The sequence below is a fragment of the Pelodiscus sinensis genome, chromosome 6 (assembly GCF_049634645.1).
Source record: "Pelodiscus sinensis isolate JC-2024 chromosome 6, ASM4963464v1, whole genome shotgun sequence".
NCBI classification, from domain to species: domain Eukaryota; kingdom Metazoa; phylum Chordata; order Testudines; family Trionychidae; genus Pelodiscus; species Pelodiscus sinensis.
In genome coordinates, this window is record NC_134716.1 from 48,960,341 (window position 1) to 48,983,856 (window position 23,516).

At 42.5% G+C, this 23,516-nt stretch overlaps 1 protein-coding gene across 2 annotated transcripts in view; it reads right to left on the bottom strand.

Moving 5' to 3' along the window:
• ROR2 (receptor tyrosine kinase like orphan receptor 2) overlaps window positions 1–23,516 on the bottom strand; it is a 216,115-nt gene that overhangs the window by 148,461 nt on the left and 44,138 nt on the right. The gene's annotated exons all lie outside the window — the stretch shown is intronic.

The following is a 23,516-nucleotide window of genomic DNA, read 5'->3' on the forward strand; positions in this document are numbered from 1 at the left end:
GTGTAGTCTTGCCTTAATCTTTGTATTCATGCTATTTAGTGAGAAAGAAGATATTTACATATATATGCATGTATATGTAACCACGCTTAAGTTGCAGCCCTCAGCATGTGCTGTTAGTATCATTGTGGCCCCTGGGGCTTCGAAAGTTGAGTAGTCCTGCTCTAACTCTTGTTTATGGTGACCAGATAACAAGTGTGAAAAAACCAGGACAGTGAGTCTTAGGGGATTAGGTGTCTGTATAAGATAAAGCTCCAAATATCATGACTGTTTATATGAAATGCAGATAACGGGTCATCTTAGTCTTCTTTCCACTGATTACACTTGTGTAAATGTCTGTCCTAGTCATACTGTGAATTGAAACAATCTTCCAAAAATAACTGAGAGCTTGCTGAAGGCATGGGGTTTTTATTTACTTTAGAATCAATTGGACCCTGATTTTAGCATGCAAATAATCATGACAATTGCCTACAAAAATTAACTTTTTAATTGAAAAAAAAATTGAGATTTTGCTCTGAAAATTTCCTATCATCCATGATGCCTCTCTAAATAAAAATCATAGAAATAAAAGATATGTATATACAGCAGTATCTATTCTCACAAGAACTATTAAATATGTTTTGTGAATGAGATGGACTACCATTCACATGAATGGATAGGTCCCACCAGTCACTATACTGAGCTCTCTCATCAAGACTTTAGATCATCTATTTTGTAGTCAACACCTTCTCAACATTTTATCTTTTGAAAGAAGAGTTTTTAAGGTACAAAGTTGCTATTTACATAAACAATATGTTTGATTTCTTAAAGGGAAGAGTTTTCTTACTCAAAGCTGAATAAAACGTTAAATGCTTAGGCTGCAGATGTCAAAAGGAAGAGAAATTCTTTTGTTTTTTTAACAATCTGGAGTACATTATTTCAGGCAGCCTGGAATTGCCTGCGGCTACAGTTATGGAACTGATTTTAAATGAAAGCTGGTGTTGGTGTGCATAACATTTTCTGCACCTGGGGAAAATATTTATCCAGGCTACATTCAGATCTGAGGCCACCAAACCTGTATTTTCTTGAAGTACCTACAATAGGATCATCTAAATTACCTGAAGCTTTTGATTATTTCAATTTTAGCTTCTATATAAGGTTAATTATCCAAATTTATTAACTAATTACTTTTGGTAAGATCTGTTTTATTGTGCTAAGTAGCATCTAGGATAGACCTACAATGAGGTCTAATTAGATAGACAGCTCATTTCACGGTATCGTACTTCCAATACAGAGAGGAACACTGATGTTTTTAATGTATCAACATCTTTGCATTTCTGCAATGGGATGTGGGAATTTTTTTAAAAAACTAATTCTATATTTCCAGCCAATATAAAATTCCCCCTGATCTCGTTTCTGTTGTTCCCTGTTGCATTGAATTGCATGTGAAGGGAGAAGTTATGGAATGTCATAATTTGTGGCATCTTTTCCTATGTGCAAGAGATAAAACTTACATCATTGATTAAAAACTTAAGAATCCTTTGAGTAATCTTTCAGTGGCCGAATTTTAACTAAATCCAGTTCAATCAGTTTATTTTTAATACTACAGTATGGGGATGTTTCCTTTCCTTAGAATGAAATTAGACTCTCCAAAAATATGTAAATCGAAAATTGTTGTGCCTCCTTATAAGAAACTACATATACATTTGTGCATATACATATTAGGAATGTTAAAATGCATGCAATTCATTAACAGTGCAACTGCTAAAAGCAGGAGTTACACACTGGGCGCAGCCAGCTTCCCAGGAGTCAGTGTGCACCAGGAGCTGGCTATTAAGCCAGCTCCTGGCCTGCCACCCCACTCCTGGGAGCTGGACTGGGAGCTGTGTATAACCACATAGCCATCTGGGTAACCGATAAGCATGAGGTTACCCATTTAAATGGCTATACTCTTACATCACTAACACATATATCCCCCATTCTGAAAATATGCCAAACGTGCCACAGAGTTCACTGAAGTACTCAAAACTGCAGCTGTAGTGTGTTCATTGGGTGCATTGGCATTTTTTCTGACCAGGAAAATATGTTTTCCTAACAATTGTAAAGACTGAAAGTTGAAAGAATTATGATTTGAGTGCTGTAATACAAGTGGATCCAGCCATATCAGAAAGCATTCAAGGCACATCATCAAAAGGGCCTCCACGGGCTGGATCCGGCCCACCAATAGGGTGGATCCAGCCCGCAGAGGCCCTGCTGCTCCCCTGCCCCCAGGCCAATTAGGACCTGGGGGCAGGGAAGCACCTGAAGCCTTGTCCACTCTGCCCCCACCCGGTGAACAGCGCGTGGTGCTTCAAAGCACCTGGGGTCGGGGAACATGGGAACCCTACTCCCATCCTGCCAGGAGCACGTGGCACTTTGAAGCACCGTGCACAGCTCGCAGGGCGGAGGGTGAGGAGAGCAGGAGGCGGCTTTGCGCGCTCCCCCACCCCCAAGCCAATCAGGGCCTGGGAAGCTGCATGAAGCTTCAATCACCCTGCCCTGCAAGGAGCCCGTGGCACTTCAAAGCACCACGTGCTCCTCACAGGGCAGGAGGAGGCCTGATTGGCCTGGGGGTGAGGGAGCGTTCCAAGCCTTTTCCAGGGCATGGGTGCCTAGTAGGAATGGGGGGCAAAGGGGCTCCCCCACCCCCAGACCAATCATGGTCTGGGCGTGGGGTAGTCCGCCCCTTCCCATTTATGCCCCACCCCTTCCTGTTTAGACCCCGCCCCCTTCTGGGATGGCCCCAGGCAAAAATTATTGCCCACCCCGATATAGGTCAACATTTTAGCCACACCTTCCTTGGAGCAATCCTCTTTTCAAAAGCTTCCAGCTATAAATTACCTCTGACAAATTGACTTTCATTTTGCTTTCTGAGAAAACAAGACCAAGGATGCTACTCAAGACTACATTCAAAGAGTCTTTTTGACCCCCAATGTGCATGTTGCATTCAACCACTACCAACCCTGCCTCCAAACCTTTTGTTTTTATGACCTACAATTTATTTTACATCAATGGTTCATCAAACTGAGGTAAGGGAAAATGACAGAAGCCACCTTGAAAGGTACATTAACAAAGCCCCTAGCTGCTCAAATTCCCTTGAGGTTCCATGAAAGTTGTGAAAAAGTGAAAATATGGAGTGGAAAAAACCTAGATAATTCTGATGAAGTATGAAACAAACAGATTCATACTGGGACTATCTCTGTGTACTATGTATAATGTTGCAAATGAAATGAGTGTATAACGTTATGATCCAAAGAGTTTTTTATATTATTTTACTGTTAACTAAAAATGCCTTTAGTCAAAGTAGCTGCATAGTATACTGAGAATAACTGACATTTGGCTATTATAAATGAAGGTTCCAATTTAGAAAACATTTAGGCATTATTATATTTATGTAACAACCTTCATACCAATGCCCTTTCAAGGTACTTAACCAGTTTACATAAAAATGGCTGTTTTTAGAAACCCAAAACTAAGCCAAATGAATAACATTACATTTTGATTAAAACACAAAACAAAAAATGTGAATCTGTATGACAAGACTTCACAAAATACAAGTGCTGGGCATCAGAGTCAAAACTTTCTGCTTTGACTGAGTGAATGTGCATTGCTAGATCACAAATATGAGATCAAGGAAAACAAGGGGGCACATCATTTAAACCAGCAAGCAGGAAATCTTGATTTAAATCAACAATTGTGATCGTGTTTCACATTTACACTATGTTCCTAAAAAGGGTTGATTTTGATTGGTTGGTGTCATATTTTGGGGGATGCAAGTCAGACTAGCAAGGAGTTGTGTCACTACCCACTGAGTAACTTGGGTGCCTAAATGTTCTACTATTGTGGCCCTAGATCTCAGTGCTCAGCAAATAAGCATGCAACAGCCTGAGTGTCTTGTCCTGTGCTGCTGCCATGGTTCAGTACTCTCATCCCAGCAGTTTCTCTCTGGTTTGGACCAGTTTTGATATCGGACATGATGATCCAAACCCATTTCTAGTTCTGAATTTCCTGAAAGCCGTCTGCTGGCCCAATCAGAGAAATAAAGTTTGTTTGCTCCTTAAAAGAGTTGCTCCTGTAAACTGCACAGCTGTGTGGTCATGCAACTGTTTTCTGAGCCCTGCTCAAAGGTTCAGAGCTCAGGCAGGGAAGAAGCTCAGCTGACCTGCGTGGGGAGGGGTGTCTCCCTAAGCAGCAGCTTCAAACCCAACTGCTGTGTGCTTAAAATGGAGGAGCTCCCGGACCAGATAAGGAGGGAACTTGGGGGAGGAGGAGGAGAAAGAGGGGGGAAGTAATTGGTGTGGGGGAGGGGGAAAAGTTTGGAGAGTCCTCTCTGTGCAAGGAGAAAGAGAGGCAGAAACACAACACTCTCTGCTCTGGGCTGGGAAGGGGCAGGCCAGGGGCTGACTGCATGGGGTCGGCGAGGGAAAAGAGGGATGGAGGGTGCTGACACTGAGGTGATTTGGAGGTGTGGGGGGGAGGGAGTTTGTGCTCTGTGTCGTGGTGGAGGGGTAGATAATTTGTTAGTGCTGTGCGTCCTGTCCTAACTCCCAGCTAGACTACTCATGCCTGTAAGTCTGAGAAGCAGGATTTTATCCCAGCCCCCAACTGGGCTGAGGGGAGCAGACTGCGCAGGGTAAGTAGGGGAAGGGGAGGTGCTGGCATCGATGCAGTAAGGTGGAAGCAGGGGGCAGTTTGTTTGGGGTGTCCTGACTCCCCTGCTACAGCCCTCTCTGGCGGGAAGAGGGGGAAAGCAGGTTGCATGGGGGCAGGTGTGCCAGGACATTTGCATGATTACACATCAAACAAAGTTTACAAATGTGTCAATGGCTTAAGGTTAGAAAGAAAAATATTCTTTTCACATAGTGTTACAGATATCTAAAACTCTGATCGTAATGATTTTTTTAAAAATCCTAATTAATAATGCAGGGGTTCCCAAACTTTTTGACACGGGGACCAATAAATCCATTCACAAACTTTTGGAGGACCGGTAATCTTCATTTGCATATTCATTAATCTAATGATGAATATTCAAATAAGTTGTTTCTGGTCCTCCCAAAACCCCCAGTGCCAGCCTTAGCAAAGCTTTTGATATGGTCACCCACAATATTCTTGCCAGCAAGTTAAGGAATATGGATTAGATAAATGGACTGTAAGACAGAAAGCTGGTTAGACCAAACATTTTACTTTAGTTGGAACCCTTTTCTTTCCAGTACTGCTTTTTGCAGCCCAAAAATATAAACACATAAAAAACAAACTTAGAAAATACCAGACATATAACATATCTGGTATTTTCTCATTAGGTAAGTTGTATTATTACTAGATGTATCAGTTTGTAGTTTCAAACTGCCTGGCTGGTAAATGTGCTCAGGCTGCATGAGTGTGTCTACCAGCCAGACAGTTCGCAAGTACTCGAGGGGGTGAATGTGTGAGGAGGAACAATAGAATCCCCGGGCCGGACTAACTCGTGCTTTGCGGGGGGGGGGGGGGGGGGGGGGGGGGGACACAGGGCCCCAAGATCTACATATGGCCAGGTCAGTCCCACTCCCCGCAGGCCAATTCATTCCTCCCCCCTGCTCCCCCCGCTGCGCCTCTGGCCAGCCCCACTTGCCCCAACCCACTCCTGGGCAGCCAGTTCTCCCCTGCTTCTCCTCCCAATCTCCCTTGCCCGCGTCCAGCCCTCCTTCCGGCGGCCACTACTTCTCCCCCCCCCCCCCTCCTCCATCTTCCCCGGACAGCTCCCTGCCCCCAACCTCGCACCCCCCGATAGCCCTGCTTCCACCGGCCTCCCAATCTCCCCAGCCTGCCCCAATTCCCCCATCCAGTGCTGCTTCCAGTGGCCAGCTCTCCCCTCCTCCTCACCCCAGAATCCCCTGGCACCTGCACCTTTCCGTAGCCCTGTACCCTCCTGGTGCGTCCCCCTTCCCCCCTTACTGCCCCTGCCCCCTTTTTCCCTAATACTCACCCCCTCATCACTCTCTGCCCCATTCCCCTCCTGCCCCTCTGTGCCCTCACACATGACTTGCTCCATCCTGGCCTTCCTCATGCCCACCCCTTCTTTCAAGCCTTCTCCCAGCACCTCCTCCTCCAGCCCCCAATGCCCTTCCCATCTCCCAGCATCACCCTGTCCCCCCCCTCCCACTGATACCTCCCCTCCTGCCCTTTCCCTCATTGTCTGCACTTGGCCCCCTGGCATTTGTCTCTCTCTCCTGCACCCTGTCCCTTGGTGCCTTCCCCTTCCACCCGTCTGCCGCCGCCTCCACCTCGCCGCCCAAGCCTGTTCCCTACCTTCTGCCTTCCACATTGCGGGGCCGGAGGCCGCGCTTAGGCCCCGGAGGCAGCGTGGCCCCGCCACATGCCTCCGAAGAGTTTTAAAATCCCGGGCCGTGACATCACGTCACGCACGGGCGTCCTCCCCGCCCACGTGCAACGCTGCACATGGGCAGCAGCAGGCGGTGAGGAGGAGCCACGCATGGCAGGGACGCTCTGGGGGCGGGGTGGGAGGACACGTGGGGGGCCGGGGCCTAGGCCCGCTTCAGGCAGAGCCGGGGGAGAGACCCAGCTCCACATATTGGTGGAGCAGGGCCCCCGTTTCTGTAACTCGCCGGCACTTTTGGGTTCAGGGGCATGGGGCCCAGGGCCCGAATCGGCCTAAGGCCGGCCCTGCCGGCAGCCACCAGCCATGCTGAGGCCCGGTATTTTTTTCCCCGTGGCCCATAGTTTGGGAAACGCTGGTATAGTGCATTGCACTGACACCAGATCTTTGCTGTGTGGTAAAGTTCTGGCTCTTGTGAGTCAGAAGTAGCAAGTGCTAGGTGTGATGCTAGTTGTTTTGTAGGATGAAACCTTATTTGGAAGCTCCTTCAAACATGCATCTGTCTACAAATCCTGAAGTCATGTGTGAATTTGTTCTGGCATTTTTTTTTTTTGTATTGGTGGTGCATATCCACACACTATCCTCAATATTGGTGTTGCTCATAAGAAATTTCAACCTTCAAAAGAAAATTCAACTTGCCCAAGGATAGAAAATGTTCGAGGGAACACTGCCCAGCAGATTGTCACATCATCTGAAGTTAACTATTCCTTCAATTCCAACACAGTGCTGGGTTAGTTTGATTAAAATAAAACCAGTTGATTAATATCAGGACATAGGTTAAATAACGCCAAGTAAGAGATGGCTACAAGTAAACAAGTGAAAAAACAGTCTAGCAAGGAAAGAATCTTTGCATAAAATGGTGTATCTCAGAAGCATTCTTTGTCCAGCAGGGCTGACTGCCTCTTAGTCAAAACCTACCAGAGTGCTGATTTCCCTTGTCCTTTTAGAGAAAGAAAAAGATTAAAGTCTCCCTATAGTCCCAAGAAATTGTCTCTCAAAGTTAAGAAAGCCTTCAGTCTCCTGTGTCTCCAGGGTGCAAGAGCCATACTGGTATTTTCAGTCTGTTGAGTTCAGGCTCAAGACAACCTTCACTGGCTTAGCCTGACAGTTTACACATTCAAAAAGAAAACTAAGGGTACGTCTAGACTACCGCGTTTTGTCGACGGAAGTTTTGTCGACAGATACAGATTCAACTTAAGAACCCCAGGCATCCCCAAGTCAGCTGCTGCTGAAACTGATCAGCGGCTGATTCCAGGAAGCCCGGGGCAGAGCAACTGGGGTGCTGCTGGGTTGCTCCAGTAGCGCCGCTCCTCGGTGCTACTGGACCAACCCAGCAGCACCCAAGCTGCTCTGCCCCAGGCGTCCTGATTCAGCCGCTGCTGAAACTGACCAGCTGAACTGACTTGGGGACGCCTAGGGCAGAGCAACTGGGGTGCTTCCGGGTTGGTCCAGTAGTGCCCAGAGCGGCGCTGTGGGACCAACCGGCAGCGCCCCAGCTGCTCTACCACAGGCATCTGGAGAAAAGCCTGGTCTGCTTGGGGGGGGTACTAGTTGCGCTCCCCCCCCCGCCAGCAGGCCAGGGAGACGCCTGGGTCCTCCGCGGCTTTGCTCCGTGTCTCCCAGCAGACCAGCAGACCAGGGAGACGCGGAGCAAAGCCACGTCCTCAAAGGCTGCCGGCGTCCTCAAAGGCTTTGTTTCCCAGCAGACCAGGGAGATGCGGAGCAAACCCAGTTCGTAACTGCGGATCCGACATAAGTCGGATCCGCGTAACTCGGAGACTGCCTGTATTTTATACTTCTCACAAATTATTCATGCTTCTGAAGCATCAGTTATTATTTTCACATTAGCAGGTCTTTTAAAAATATTTGTTCCTATTGCCTGTCCCTTATTTCCTTGTTTATTTGGAAAACACATAATAAACATTAAGATAACATTAAATTTGCTAGTTTATTTACCTGCTGAACATAGGTGCTAAGACTAGAGGTGCTGCTACATCCCTTGGTTTGAAGTGGTTTCCATTATATACAGGCTTTACAGTGTGGTTTAATGGCTTTCAGCACACACATCTCCCAATATAAAAACTTTTCCAACACCTCTGCTGCTGAGAAATTGTTGGATCTAGCAACCACCAGAGCTTTTCTACGCTGAGGGCTCATCTAGACTATGCTGAAGTGTTGAAAGGGGATATGCAAATTCCATGGGAATTTGCACAACTTCTTCCGATCTCACTTTCAAAAGCAGAGCTTTCAAAAATGAAAGTAGTCAGGACGCAATTTTTCCGGCAACCTTCCCCCTTTTTCGAAAAGCCACATAAACCTCATTTTTTGAGGAAGAGCAGTTTTTCATATTTGCATAGCAGTTTTTCGTATTTGTTGTTTTTCTGAAAAAAATCCAGTTACATCCACACTGCAATTGCGTTCTTTTGAGAAAAAAAAAATCTGAAGACCAGAGGGGGTTTTCCGACGTTGGTAAGCCTTTTTCTACGAGGAAGAAGTCTTTTTGAGAAAAAGCTCTTTTGGAAAAAGGCGTGTGGACGGGGAAGTGGAAGTTCTTTCAAGAAGAGGAAAGAGGAAAAAGCACAGGTGCCCTGGTGGCCACTCCATCCATATTAATCACAGCTTACATGCAAGATAGCATCAACTCAGTGTGGACACTATCTTTCGAAGAAGCAGATTGCTTTTTTGATGCACTTTTGCTCTGTAGACGCTCTCTTTCGGAAGCAGCTTTTTTGGAAGATCTCTTCTGGAAAAGCTTCTTCCGAAAGAAGCCTGCAGTCTAGACGTAGCCAATGAGGGGAGTAGCTAACAGCACTGGGAGTGCAGCTTCCAGTGCTGCAGCCTGGTTCCCAGTGGCACTTTACAGCACTGCACCTTTCTGCTCTTGGGAAAGAGGGGGAACCCCTGAGCCAAAAAGTTACAGTGCTGTAATGTGCCAATGTAGAGCTGATCTCAGCAATGGAAAGTAAAACTGGGCTATTCCAAAAAGCAACAAAAGAAAAGCAACCCATTAAATTCAATAAAGCAATGAATCACAAGTGTCTCCTATCCTGTACAGTCTCTAAACAAGAGATGCAATGAAGACATATTTCACTAAGGTGCTTTCCAAGTGTACCTGAGCCAGAGAAACATGCCTTGTTGTAACCATAGAGGGACAGAGCTTCTACTTCATGACCATAGATCTTTCTCTGGCTACATGACGCAGTGCTATCTCAACCCTCCCTCAGTTCTTTCACACCAGAGGCACAGAAATGCAACATTGCTGTAGGGGAAATGAACAGAGTGTGTCGTGGAATACATGTCTGCATCACATCTTAAGGAACCAGTTAAAGTAACATTTTCTTATTCTTCAAGTAAATGAACTGGTGCATGCCACTTAGGTGACTCATCTTAAGCCAGCTGCAGGTAACACCGTGTTCTTTAACATGGCCTTCACTGGGACAGAGAAAGCACTGTGTATAAGGAGCGCTTTTGGGGATCACTTCCTCACACAAGAGACAGAGACAACATTAAAATCCCAGTGTGGACATCAACAAGTAAAATTAAACTAATCCAACTAAACCTAAGGGTACTAAATAGATACAAAAGAACGCTATGCTAGTTGAGAGGTTTTGAGGTTAAGATCACAGAGTTCCAACTCCAGCTATGGGTGGTAGGAAGGAAGTGAGCACAGCATCATGTAGCCAGGGGAAAGGTTAGAGCCACAAACTGTTAAGTGCTGCCCCTCTACAGGTAATGCTAGGCAAATTTCTCCAGCTCCTCAAAACTGGAGCTGTACACACACATTTACATGTATATAGTTGCATGTAATTAAAGACAACCTCCACACCAGTAATTAAAAAAAAAATCAAGGCTTTAAAATTCTATGCACCCACTTATGAATGACAAGCAGGAACTCTCTCTGTCAAATGGGGGAGAATGAACATAAGGCAACAGTTTAAAAAAAATAGAAGTATTTAGCCCTTAGGGTTGTACAAACAACATTTCAGTGTAAATCAAGACTGTTTTCATCCAAAGTTTACAAACAGATAGAAGCAAAGTGACAAAGTCACTGGTCTGGTTTACAGCTGCTCTTTGCATCCCTGTTGGAATCAGTGAAACTGTCACAAATCAAGTCAATTTCACATTGCCTAGAAAAACTATAAAAACCAGATGACACATTATTCACTGGGGAGAATAACCAAGTAAGCTAATGAGACCTCTTCTTTGCAATCTCTCCATCATCTCACAGGCTCTGGGAGCAGTAAAGATCCTCACACTTTGCAGGAAGTAGGAAAGATAAAGCTTCTTCTGACTCAAAAGCCAGCTCTATACTACACCCGCAAGGCTGACTTCAGGTACAACTCCAGCTACGTAAATAACATACCTTAAGTCGAGCTTGGCACCATCTCCACAGTGGGAGGTTGATGGGAACACCCTCAGCATTCAATTTAGGTTAGGGGGTCCTTACTAGACCTGCTAAATCTAACACCAGAAGATCAGTCGCTGACGTGGTAAGTATGCATGTGGCTTTAGTAGATAAAGGGGGGCAGCAATACAACACATATCATTCAGAGATCCATACAAGTGTTGGAGGCCCCAAACAGTGTTCAGATATAGCACACTAATAGGAATCCCAGTACCATCCCCAGCTCCCAGCAAGAGAGAAGTTTTTCACTAAGAGAAATAAAAAGCAAATTGAAAGAGCCAAACGCATACCTAGAAACCATCTACTACAAGACAGACAAAAGAAAACCAACAATAGAACACCACTTGTCATCACCTACAGCTCCCAACTTAAACCTGTCCAACACATTATCAATAAATTACAGCCTATACTGAAACAGGACACTAAACTCCAAGAAGCTCTGGGACACAGACCCATAGGGTACGTCTAGACTACATGCCTCCGTTGCCAGAGGCATGTAGATTAGGCTACCAGACATAGGAAAATGAAGCGGCGATTTAAATAATCACCGCTTCATTTAAATTTACATGGCTGCCGCGCTGAGCCGACAAACAGCTGATCAGCTGTTTGTCGACTCAGCGCAATAGTCTGGACGCACAGGTGTCGACATCAAAGGTATTTGTCGACCACCCAGGTATACCTCATCCCAGGAGGCATACCTGCGTGGTTGACAAATACCTTTGATGTCGACACCTGTGCGTCCAGACTATTGCGCTGAGTCGACAAACAGCTGATCAGCTGTTTGTCGGCTCAGCGCGGCAGCCATGTAAATTTAAATGAAGCGGTGATTATTTAAATCGCCGCTTCATTTTCCTATGTCTGGTAGCCTAATCTACATGCCTCTGGCGACAGAGGCATGTAGTCTAGATGTACCCATAGTCTCCTATAGACAACCACCTAACCTCAAGATGATTCTTACCAACAACCACAGGACATACCACACTAATACCAACCCTGGTACTTTCACTTGCAACAAACCCCGTTGCCAGCTTTGTCCACATATTCACTCTGCTGATACCATTATTGGGCCTAACCAAGTGAGTTATAAGATCAAGAATACATATTCCTGCGCATCCAGAAATATAATCTATGCTATCGTGCCGAAAGTGTCCGTCTGCTATGTACATTGGACAAACGTCTCAGACACTTCGCCAAAGAATCAATGCCCACAAAACAGACATTAGACAGGATCACAAAGAAAAAACAGTTTCTTGCCATTTCAACCAGAAAGGATACTGTCTCAATGACATAATCACATGCATCCTACTTCAGAAGACATTCAAATCTGCACTTGAAAGGGAATCCTCTGAACTGGCATTCATACTAAAATTCGACACTCTCTGCAGGGGGCTGAACAAAGACCCCAACTACCTTACCAATTACAAAGATAGCTTCCCCAATTATCACCTCTAATACCATTAACTCACAGACATCTCCCCTTCCGCACCTCTAATATAATTAACTCACAACCTTTCTCCCCCCCCCCCCCCCCCCGCATCCTCCTCTGTTCTGAAATGTGATTTGTCCTTTTCATATGTGTTCATTTTTTTTAAATGTATCCTTTGGTATATATGGTTGTGACTATTTTCTTCCACTATTTGTTCTGAGGAAGTGGGTCTGGCCCACGAAAGCTCATCATCTAATAAACCATCTTGTTAGTCTTTAAAGTGCTACATAGTCCTGTATTTTATTTTTCACTAAGGCACTGCCTCTGCTGGTCCCAAAACTAGTGTTTAGTACCCTCCATTCTTACCACATTCATTCATTCATTCCCTATGAGGTGACATTGATTCAAAGTATTTTCTGTGGGAGTCTAGCTTTGTATGTCCCTCGCTGTTCAAAACTTTAAACTATTATTTTCAAAATAGGTATGCAAAAAGTCATTTAATTAATAAAATGTGAGTTGTCATCTCACAAACCTTGATCTTATAACAATAGATATACTTATGTTTGATAGTTATGGGGAAAAACATACTTATAAACCAACTATAAATATTTGTAATAATGATTTAAGATGGATTTGCAGCAGTGAACAAGTCTAACAGCATAATCTCCACTAGAGGGAATAATAATCAGCTTCACCCTCATCAGTCAGGTATGCAACATTTGGTTAATTGTTATTCACATCTGAAAGCTCTCAGTTACGAAAACAAGATATTCATTTAAAATAAAGGCATTTACTCAAAATAAAAAAAAACAAATAATTTGCATTAGAAAAGACTAGTGCTTCTAGATAAACCAATTTATCCAATTGTAAATGTATTTCAGAAACATAGGTAAATAAAGCAACATAGCAACTGACTCATTTGCATCCAGCCATTAAGGTTCTTATATACACCAATCTTTAACTGTAGAAGATGGTATTAAAATTTGAGCATTGCCCCACATGAAATAATGCTACATTAAGCCAATTTATCATGACTCTCCAGAATACCACTACAGATAGCCAGCAGAACCTCAGAGTTACAAGTTGATAGGTCACTCACATACCTCTCATTTGGAACGGAAGTATGCAGCCAGGCACCAGCAAGGGGGAGGAGAGAGGAGCAAATACAATACAGTATTGTATTAAATAAACTACTATAAATAAAGAGAAAGTTTTAAGACAATCTGACATGGCAAGGAAACATTTCTGTGCTCATTTCACTTCAATTAAGATGGTAAAAATGCAGCATTTTTCTTTTGCACAGTAAAGTTTCAAAACAGTATTAAGTCAATGTTCAGTTGTAAACTTCTGAAAGAACCACCATAACATTCTGTTCAGATCTACAAATGACCTCCACTCCCAAGATGTCTGTAACTCTCAGGTGCAACTGTACTGAGGATGGAATAATACTCCAAATAAAAGTCACACATTTTATAAGCCATAAGTGTTAAAGATTTTTTTTTAAACTGCCAAAAATCACAGGGGGATAAATTATTCCCGTTACTAGCATATACTTAACTCAGCTTCATCCAAAAAAGTTTCCAACCATTCATCTTATCTTTTCTACATGCTAGAATAAAGTAAATATGGTATTTGGTAAAAACCTATCCCTAGAACGAATCTGTTTCGAAGATTCTTTCGATGACTTAGTGAAATCTTGAGTAGGTTCCAAGAACAAGACTTCATATGGACATTATGATATTTAGAGGGAAAAGAAAAAACAAACTTCAGATAAAGTTAAGTGTGGAAATATACTGCATTTAAAAAAAATTAAACTGTCATAGTTTAGATATACACAAGAGAAATTGAGGAAACTAGTGAAGTTTCTACACCAACCTTATCTCTGTCCATATATCATACCCTCCTTTCTCCTCTGTGGAGGTAGGAGTCCTGACAGTTGGGAGGATAGGGAATTAAGGAAAGAGAAATTATGATGAAACTAATGCATTATTATTAAGGGAAACAAAAGAGTGTGGCAATGTGAGGGGGTGCTCATCTCACACAAGCCCAAGCAGGTTAAGGTAGGCCAGAATGGGAAAAATTAACCTTATTTGCTGCACCTGGATGGGAGCCAAGGATTGTTAAAGCCTAATTGCAGATAAAGCCCAGCTGGATAGGAAATGGGCTAAATTATAAAAAGAGAGGGAGTGAGCAAAGGAGGAGGCTACATGGGTAGAAGGAAAGGGAATTAGCTGTCCCTAGGGAGAATAAATCCTGGGATCCTGCCCTGGACTAGAGAGTCTGGCAAGAGGGTGAAGCAGCCGGGATGGGCAGAGGAATTTCTGGGAGGTAACCCAGCGTTAAACCCAGGAGACAAAGAAGTCAGCTGACAGGATCCCTGGGCTGGAACCTGGAGTTGTGATCGGGCCAGAATTCCCGTACCAGCCACCTGCAAGACCCAGAAGTAGAATAGAAGGCTCTTTCAGATGCCAAATGGATAGCTTGTCTACCCTGGAAGAGGGGACTGTATGTACAGTGACCTTTCTAAAGGGCTGAGCACTGTCACTTGTAGAGAGAGACCAGAACTACAGTGTGAGCAACTGATGACCAGGGGGCGGTGCTATCTGGGCAAAAGCTAATCCCTAGACCTAGCCAAAAAGATTCACCTGCAGTGAGCAGAGCCCTATAGAGGTGAACATGCATGTCAGATTACATAAAGCAGAGTCTAACATTTAACATACCTCTCTTGGAAGTGAACATATGATCATGTTACTTCTAGTAGCTTAGGGTGTGTCTACACAGCATGCTTAGCTTGAAATAAGATACGCAATTGGAGCTAAGCAAATTGCATATCTTATTTCGATTGAATTTCAAAATAGTGTATTTTGAAATTTGGCGCATCTACACAGCGCCAAATTTTGAAATAATGTGCTATTTCGAGACATTCCTTAACCCTCATGGAACGAGGGTTACAGGATGCCAAAATAGTGCATCTGCTATTTCAAGACCTCTCTCGAAATAGAAGGTGTGTTCAAAAGACGTAAAGTTGCTATTTCAGGATACTTCCTGTATCCCAAAATAGCCCTGCTGTGTAGACATAAAAACCAGTTTAAAAACAAGCTCCCCTCATGGACCAGCTGCCTGCCACCTGGGCTGCTGCCTCAGATACAAAGGCAGCAACACTGAATGGCAGCAGCCTCTGTTGATGGGGAGTCCGAAGGTTGTGAAATCTTTCATAAGAGATTTTAAGTGTAGATTAGACAAATACCACTCAGGAACTGTCTAGATAAGGCTTAGTCCTGCCTTGAGTGCAGTAGATTGCCCTGGAAGACCTCTTGAGGTTCCTTCCAGACATAATTCTATGATTGTCAGACAGTTTTCCCTGTTTCTAAGTATCAAGAATGAAAATGCTTCTCACTCCATCTATGTTCTAAGCCGGAGGTGGGCAACCTACGTCCAGCAGTCGGGATCTGTCCCACTGGGGCTCCACGTAGGGCCTGCAGACCCCGTTTGCTCCTGGCTGCCATGCACCTCTCATGCACTGACACACCAGAGCCCATCACCCCTCACTCCCAGCACTTTTGGAGTGAACAAATTGCCTGATGCATGCTCTGTGCCCTCACCTTCTCCCATCCAGAGCTTTAACAGCAGCACATTGAGATGGGGAGGGCCAGTGATGTGGTTCACTTCCTATGTTTGGTTGCCCATCACTGGTCTACGCCCAGGAATGTTTGTTTTGTTTTTTAAGTAGAAGCCCATAGCCTGTTTGATGGAGACAGAAACTCAGCCCTGAATCTTCAAATTTAGTATTATGCTAGGGCTTATGCTGTTGCGCCTGATCCTAAGTGCATTGAAGTCAGTTGAAGTCTTTTAATGGGCTATTGTTGGATCAAGCCTTGTAGTGCTTTAAGAATCCCATAAATAATTTTACACATCAACATCCTCTGGGATGGAGACCACATTTAAAAGACAAAGATGACTTATTAGTTTAGAGAAATTGTTGCAGCAATTTTTTTGTTTTAGGTTTTCTTTGTTGTGTTTTGCAGGAACCTCCCTCTTGTTGTCCCACAATTTCTGTAATGTATGCAGAAACAAATTCTTCATGATGTTTATACACTGGACATTTTGTCATTCCTACCATTTGTTCTGAATTGTAAGTTTCAAGAGGAAAGTGCCAAGACCTTCAGATATTGTTAGTGAACATAAGGCATGTTCTAAAACTGAAAGTACTCACACCCCTCCATTCTCTTTGCAGTGTATGAAGAGTGATAGTCTTGCTATTCTCCATCCATCCACAACTATATTTAAGGTGGTGGTGCACACACTTCCCAAACAAGTTTGGAAACCACTGACCTAGGACAGTCTTTTAACCTGTGATGTTTTCACCATTCAAGCGCAGGCAGTATGATAAGAAAGCACAACTTTTTTTACATTTGCAGCTGGTTTGGCTAAGTTTAAGGTCAAAAAGGACTTAACCACTATACATTTAGTAGTATTTGTGAAGCTAAATGAGATTCTACTCATGACCCAAGCATTCTGCCTCTAGATTAAGCCTTACAGATGTGTAGGCTTTCCTTATGTGGCAAGACGTAAGAACTGAAATGAGATATATTACCCAAAGGAAAAGGGAGGTTATGGAAAGAAATGATGTGTAGTAGAGCACGACTGTGTTTGCTGGGGCCAGGCCAAGTGGAAAGTGGATGCATGTCAGGACTGATTAAAGAATTCTGCATTGTAAAAATACAGTACTTGATGGTGGTGGAGATATGATTGGAAAGTAATACGAAAAATGCAGGTTTGGACAGAGCATTGTTTTGTTTTAATCAGTTCTAAATCTAAAAGAAAAAAAATATGATTAGAAGTAACTTAAAGGGAATAAAACACAGAATTTTTAAAAACGCTCTTATTTAGTTAGCAAGTTTAACAATAGTCTCTTTGCTCTTGTATGAAAATGAAATAGTAGCAGAGAGGATAGGAATACAATTTGAGTTCTGTATGAAAATCATAGATGCTGAATTTTTTATAGTTGTAGTGTTCCAATAATACAGAATTAAATATTAATACACATGAAAAGCTCCCCATCTTCATAATTCAATGTAGTTTTTACAAATAAGTTCCCTTTAAAGCTCTTGTGAGAAGCATTATTCAAACCGTATTTTTCATTAGAAACTAAAGAAACAATATTTTTCTTAAGATCAAGCTATGTCTATAATAAAGTGTGGCTCAGTGGTTCAGGACTCTAATTAGCCATCAACATTACCCAAAAGAGGCACAGCCCAGTCAGCTATACGTGCTTGTGCAACCACTTAGGAGAGATTAAAATGCTGTCCAGCTTAGTAGCAGAGCACGCCCAGTTCAGTTTTGTGTTTCTATTAGTGGTACATACTCCTTGGTGCACATAAAAAAATATTCTTCACAAGGATGGAAAAGAATAGAGGGAACATTGAGCCACCCTAGGGTGAATGTATTGTGTCATTTCAATGCACATATTTTATATAGCTATATCCCAGCAAAATGACTCACCAAGTATTCTACAATTGGTTAGTAAAAGCATCCTGATTGGATAATAATTAAAAATCACACAGCATTTTAATAGCACATCCTCATCTTTAAATGACTTGCTCCCTAGAAACATAAATAATTGGTCACTAATAAAAAAATATATTAGTCACTATTCAATACAACATAATCAGATTATTCGAAATCTTCCAGAAAAGCTACAGTAAAAGGCCACCCTTGACACAACTCAACATAGTGTGATTTTCCCTACCAATTTGCTCATTTCCCTCTTCAAGACACTCTTAGACTGCTCAGATTCTCTGGAACTCAAGGATTTTGCACAGCACTACAAATGCTAAGAATACTCCAAGCTACAGGTTCAAAAGTTAGCATTCCTCCCTCCTATGCCTACAACTGCATGGATATACTGGATATCAAAGTTATGAGAAAGTTCTGGTTTTACTTTTAGTTAGGGTTGCCAGATGGTTCAACCAAAAATACCGAATGCCCCTACCTCAAAAAAAAAAAAAAAATCCTGTTGAGAGAAAAAAAGGGCGGGGGAACCAAATTTGTTGAGGGGGGGGAAAAAAGGGGACCCTGAGATCAGTTTTTTGCCACCAGCCATCTTGTTTTTCTGCTCCAGCCACAAGACAGCTCCCCTGCAGAACCAGGCAGGTGGGGGGGGGACCCGACGGGGAGTGATCCAGGGGCTGGGCCCGGTTGCTGAGTGTGTCGTAGGGTTGCCAGGTGTCTGGTATTTTCGCCTCCTGGCAGGGGAAAAAAAAAAAAATCAGAAAATACCAGACATTTTAGGTGTCCAGCATTTTCTGAATTTTTTTTTTTTTTAATCGGACAGGAGACAAAAATACCGGACTGTCCGGGTCAATACCGGATACCTGGCAACCCTACCTTTAGTTCATTTATAGTTTTAAATTTCTGATTCAAAAAGCTTTTTAAATGATCCAGTCTCTAAGTGGGTTCCTTCTTACCGTGTTAATGTGCTGATAGCGAAAGCTGTATTTTATTTAAATTAAATTAAATTAATTAAACACACACACACACACACACACACACCAAAAATAATATAGTGCCAAGAAGGGATGTAAGCCACTAGTCAACTATCTGATAAGCTTATCGGATAGTCAACTAATGACTCAAGTAGTCACTCTCCCCACCTATTAGAGAGAGGCAGCAAGGGGGAGGGAGCAGGAGCCAGCAGCACTTCTGCCTTTGAAATGTAGCAAGAGTGGGGTTTTTGCTACATTTCAAAAGCAGAAGCACCACGGGAGCAGGGGACGCGTGGAGGACTCAACAGCCCACTGTGGGTCCCACGCTCCCTGCTTTGGAACAAAGGGCACACAGGGAGCACAGGGCCAGCGGGGAACTCAAGCACTTCCCCCGCTGGCCCTGTGTTCCCCATGGTACCTCCGCCTTTGAAATGTAGCTAGAGCTGGCAGGGCTCTTGGTACATTTCAAAAGTGGAAGTGTCCTTATCGACTAATCGAATAGTCGATGCAAATTGCATCAACTATTTGATTAGTTGATTAATCTACCTTTAACAGCCTTGGTACCAAGAATTATGCATTCAGCAGTATCTTGTCCCCACAAAATATATATGGGTATAAATAATTAAGAAATTAGATTTCACAAAGAGGTTGGGTTTTGTTTTTTGAAGTAAAAATACCTTTGTTGACTCATTAAAAAAAACAATTGGGGAAGGAGGGTCGAAAATATACCATAGTTCCCTCTCCCTTTCAGCTGAAGTTATAGCATATTAACCATGGACTCTATTGTGCATGTTTTATAAATAATACAGCAAATGGATAAAACTAACAAAAAGTTCTCGACATTTAAGCTATTGCTGCCTCCAGGCAATATGGGCTAAAATTAAGAACTCCCTTGTTTCAGCTGTGTCTATCCTCTTAGGTCTGGTCCTTCCTGATACAGGTTGGCAGCAAATAAACATCTTCATTGGCAATACACAGCCAGCTGAACAAGTCACAAGGCAACATTTAGTCTGTATGTCAGACAGTTGGTCAAAATAGTAAACATACATCAATGGGCTTGTGCCTGAAAACTGAGTCTTTTAAACAAGTAAGGTTTGAATAGGACAACACCACAAGACTTATCGTATTTTCAGAGTAGTGTTACTTTATCAAGGAAAACAAAATACTACTTTAAAAAATTAGGCTTTATGCTTGATAAGCCAAACCTTAGCTGTTGGCTAACTATAGTATCCTTTGATCATGGCCTTTGTAGTGGTAGCTGCTGAATTATAGGATCTGTTTAAAAATATAACAAGAACGATAAGGACTTTTCACCTTGAGAAGTCAATAAAAACAATCTTATCACGGATTTTATTAAACAACTGTAAATATTTAAGAACCTGAGCAAAAGAGGAATTAGTGTTTCAATCAACTATATAAACAGACCGTGGCACATTTTAATTCTTTTTTATAGAGGGGGGGGAAAAAGGTCGCATGCTTCTTGGTTTTTGGTTTTGTTTTCAGAGATAACATTTTTCAGCTAGGTAAGAGAGATAATTGTTTCAGTTCTTATTCAGATAAACTATCAAAAGTCCCCAACTTGATGTTTGACTTGTATCATGAAGATTAGCAATAGAACATAGTAGATGTAAAATTTCATGATGTTAAATTTATGATTGAGATTCCCAATGAATTTGACAACAGAAGGCTTGCTACAATATTTGCATCAAAGTAAATCAAACAGAAAACCAGACAAAAGAAAAATTCCTTTGATGTGCCCAAATGTAAAGATAAGGAAATTGGAGTTTAAAAAGTACATATTTGTAGATGAAAATCCACAACAAATCCATTAAGTTTTGTAACAAACAACAAAGCTCGATTAAACACCTGTTGAAAACAATCTGATGCAACTAAGTTATACACTTTGCAAGTTTTTACTGTAATATTTAAAATTCCAGCAGGAGATTCTTCTCTCTGGCAATCTGTGTGACTCATTACTGACGCCAAAACATTATCTTAATGAAGATAAAATTTTGCTCCCATATTTAAAAAAAAACAAAAAAAACCACTTTTTTTTTAATTTTGTTTCAGCCAACAGTGGAACAAATATAGGGAAAAAAGCTTCTACATATTTTCAATTACTATAATAATTAATGATAAATGTTAGTAATCATACCATTTCACCTAAAATAATCACAAGCATTCAATGACTTCGATTTTACTTAAAAGGAAAAAAATTCAGGATCCAAAAAATTATTTTGCCCCCAAAAAACTCCAGGGTAAACTTTATTTTGTTTTTAATGCTTTGGAATTTAGAACGATAATATTAGGTGCTTCTTACTAATTAGATAACATTAAAAAATTAAAGATAGTTAATAAGCTTACCAAATTATTAATATTCTAACATTATACAAAAGTTCACTAGATGTTCATAAAAGCTATACTCTAATTCAACCCTGCTGCATCTTGCCCCTCAATAGGGACATGAATGGTTAACTGGTAAGCATCACCCTTGCTGGGTGATACTTACTGTTTATGTGTAACTGATGTGGGGCTGGAGCCCTGCCCACCACGGGTATGAGATTGCTGCAGCCCTGTAGAGCCATTCATGGGCGAGGGGAGCTCCAGTGAGGCTGGATCAGCACCCACCCGCTCCCTTTTAATTGGTTAACCAATTAACATAAATTTTAATTAGTTAACTAATTAAATGGGATTTTACAGTCCTAGCCCCCAATATTTTTCCCACAAGCTTGTGGAGCATTTGCAGGAGGTTGACAAATATGGACTCCAGTGGACAAATGGCAGAAAAATTCCAAAACCAAGGACTCTTTCATAAGGAATGCAATACTTCCAACCCCTGCCCATTTAAATTCCGTTTAAACAGAACAAACTTCCCTCCTCCTCATCATGCCTGGAAATTGCCAAGTAACGACTTTACAGAGAAAGAGAAAGAGAGAAAGAGAAAGATGCATTTTCTCTTATAAGCCCAGTTTTCAAACACTTAGAGTTTCATAGGTTAAAACCAACCTCTTGACAACCAACCAGAGATTTGTTGAGAGCCAAGGCAGATCCCAGAGCACTTATTTGATGCATAAAAGGTCTACTAAAACTGGGCATCTGCTTTTACACTGGGTTCAATTTCGAAATGAGCCTCAGAAGCTAGCCCTTATCCAAACTCTAATTTTAGAGAAACACTGGATCATTTGTTCCACTACAGTAGCCAAGTCAGACATAAGGAAATTTTAGAACTAGGTTCATGAACATATTAATAACTACCCCAAATTCCATAGCATGTCACTAACCCTTCCAACAACATATACATACACACAGAGAGAGAAAATATAGAGAAGTTGTAGGTTTAGGAAGCTCCTAACTAAAGACTATTGAAATACAAATAATAACCATGACCACTATAAAACAGAAACTTGTTATTCCTTATAGAAGAGATCCTACAAAACAGAGAAGCAATTGCCCAACATTACCCTCAGAAATTTCCTTGAAAAAAAGCAGACTAGAGCAACTCCTTGCACACCTAGTAAAGGATTCAAATTTGTCGACAGAATTTCATTGAACTCTGCCTATTCAAGGCAACTAACAAGGCCAAACAAGAGAGCAGATTTACCATTAAACACACCATGTGTTGGCCCCCAAAATGCAGCTGCACAGCAGGGCTCAGGCAGGCAGGCTGTGAGCCTGCCTGTATGCTGTGACTGGTAACCTCACAGCACTCCTAGAAGCAGCCAGCTGCTCACACATCTTTGTACAACATGTGCTGCCCCTACTCTGGGCAGCACACAGAGACTGACTGCCTCCCTCCCTCCACACAAGGGGTATGCAGAGATGTGCCAGCAGCAGCACAGCACAGGTAAGGGGACTCCCTGTCCGCTCTGCCTACCTTTTGTGCCACACTGCTCCTGGAAGCAACCAGCATGTCTCTGTGGCTCGGGGTGGGGGAGATCTCTGTGTTTTGCTCCCATTGGCTGGGAACTGCAACCAATGGGAACTGTGGAGAGGCAACCGAAGGGAACCGTGCAGAAAAGAACCTGATTACAAGCCCAGTAGAGATTAAAGAACGTCAATTTTTAGGTCTTCTTTGACATTTACCTTAAAATGAATAGGCTAATTTGTAAAAGTGACTTAATTAGTGAGGGTAAATATCAAACTTTAGTTATCACGGTGTCTTATCACCAAGTACAAACATAAAATTCTGGAAACACCCTAACATGAACACCTCTCATATTAAAAACACAAAGGCTTCATTTACACTGCAGGGTTTTTGCGGAAGAAGCCTTTTTCTCAAGAGTTTTTGCGCAAAAACCTCTTGGCAAAAGTGTGTCTACACCTCAAAGCGCATCGCAAAAGCAAGAGAGCGTCCACACTGCATGGACGCTCTTGCGTAAGAAAGCTCTAATGGCCATTCCGTGAATGGCAATCACAGCACCTGTGCTTTTCACCTGCCTTTTGCAAGAGCTATTGTGCAAAAAGGAGTTATTCCTCGTTTATTAGTTATTCCTCGTTTATAGTTATTCCTCGTTTACAGTTATTCCTCTAGTCTGTCGATTTTCTTGCACAAAAGCATGCTTGAGGAGTGGGCGCTCCGCCGGTTTTTACGCAAAAACCTTGTAGTTTAGACGTAGCCAAAGAAAAAAAGCCAACATGGAGGTAAATGGGTAAACAGAATACAGAAGAGATACAAGTAACCAACCTTAACACTGGAGCAGAGCTTGAGCCATATTTGGGTCAGGCTCATTTTTATTTGTTACTATAATGCTAAGGTTGTCAGTTCACTGTAGTGCAGTGGTTCCCAAACTTTTCGGCATCACTCCCCCTTTT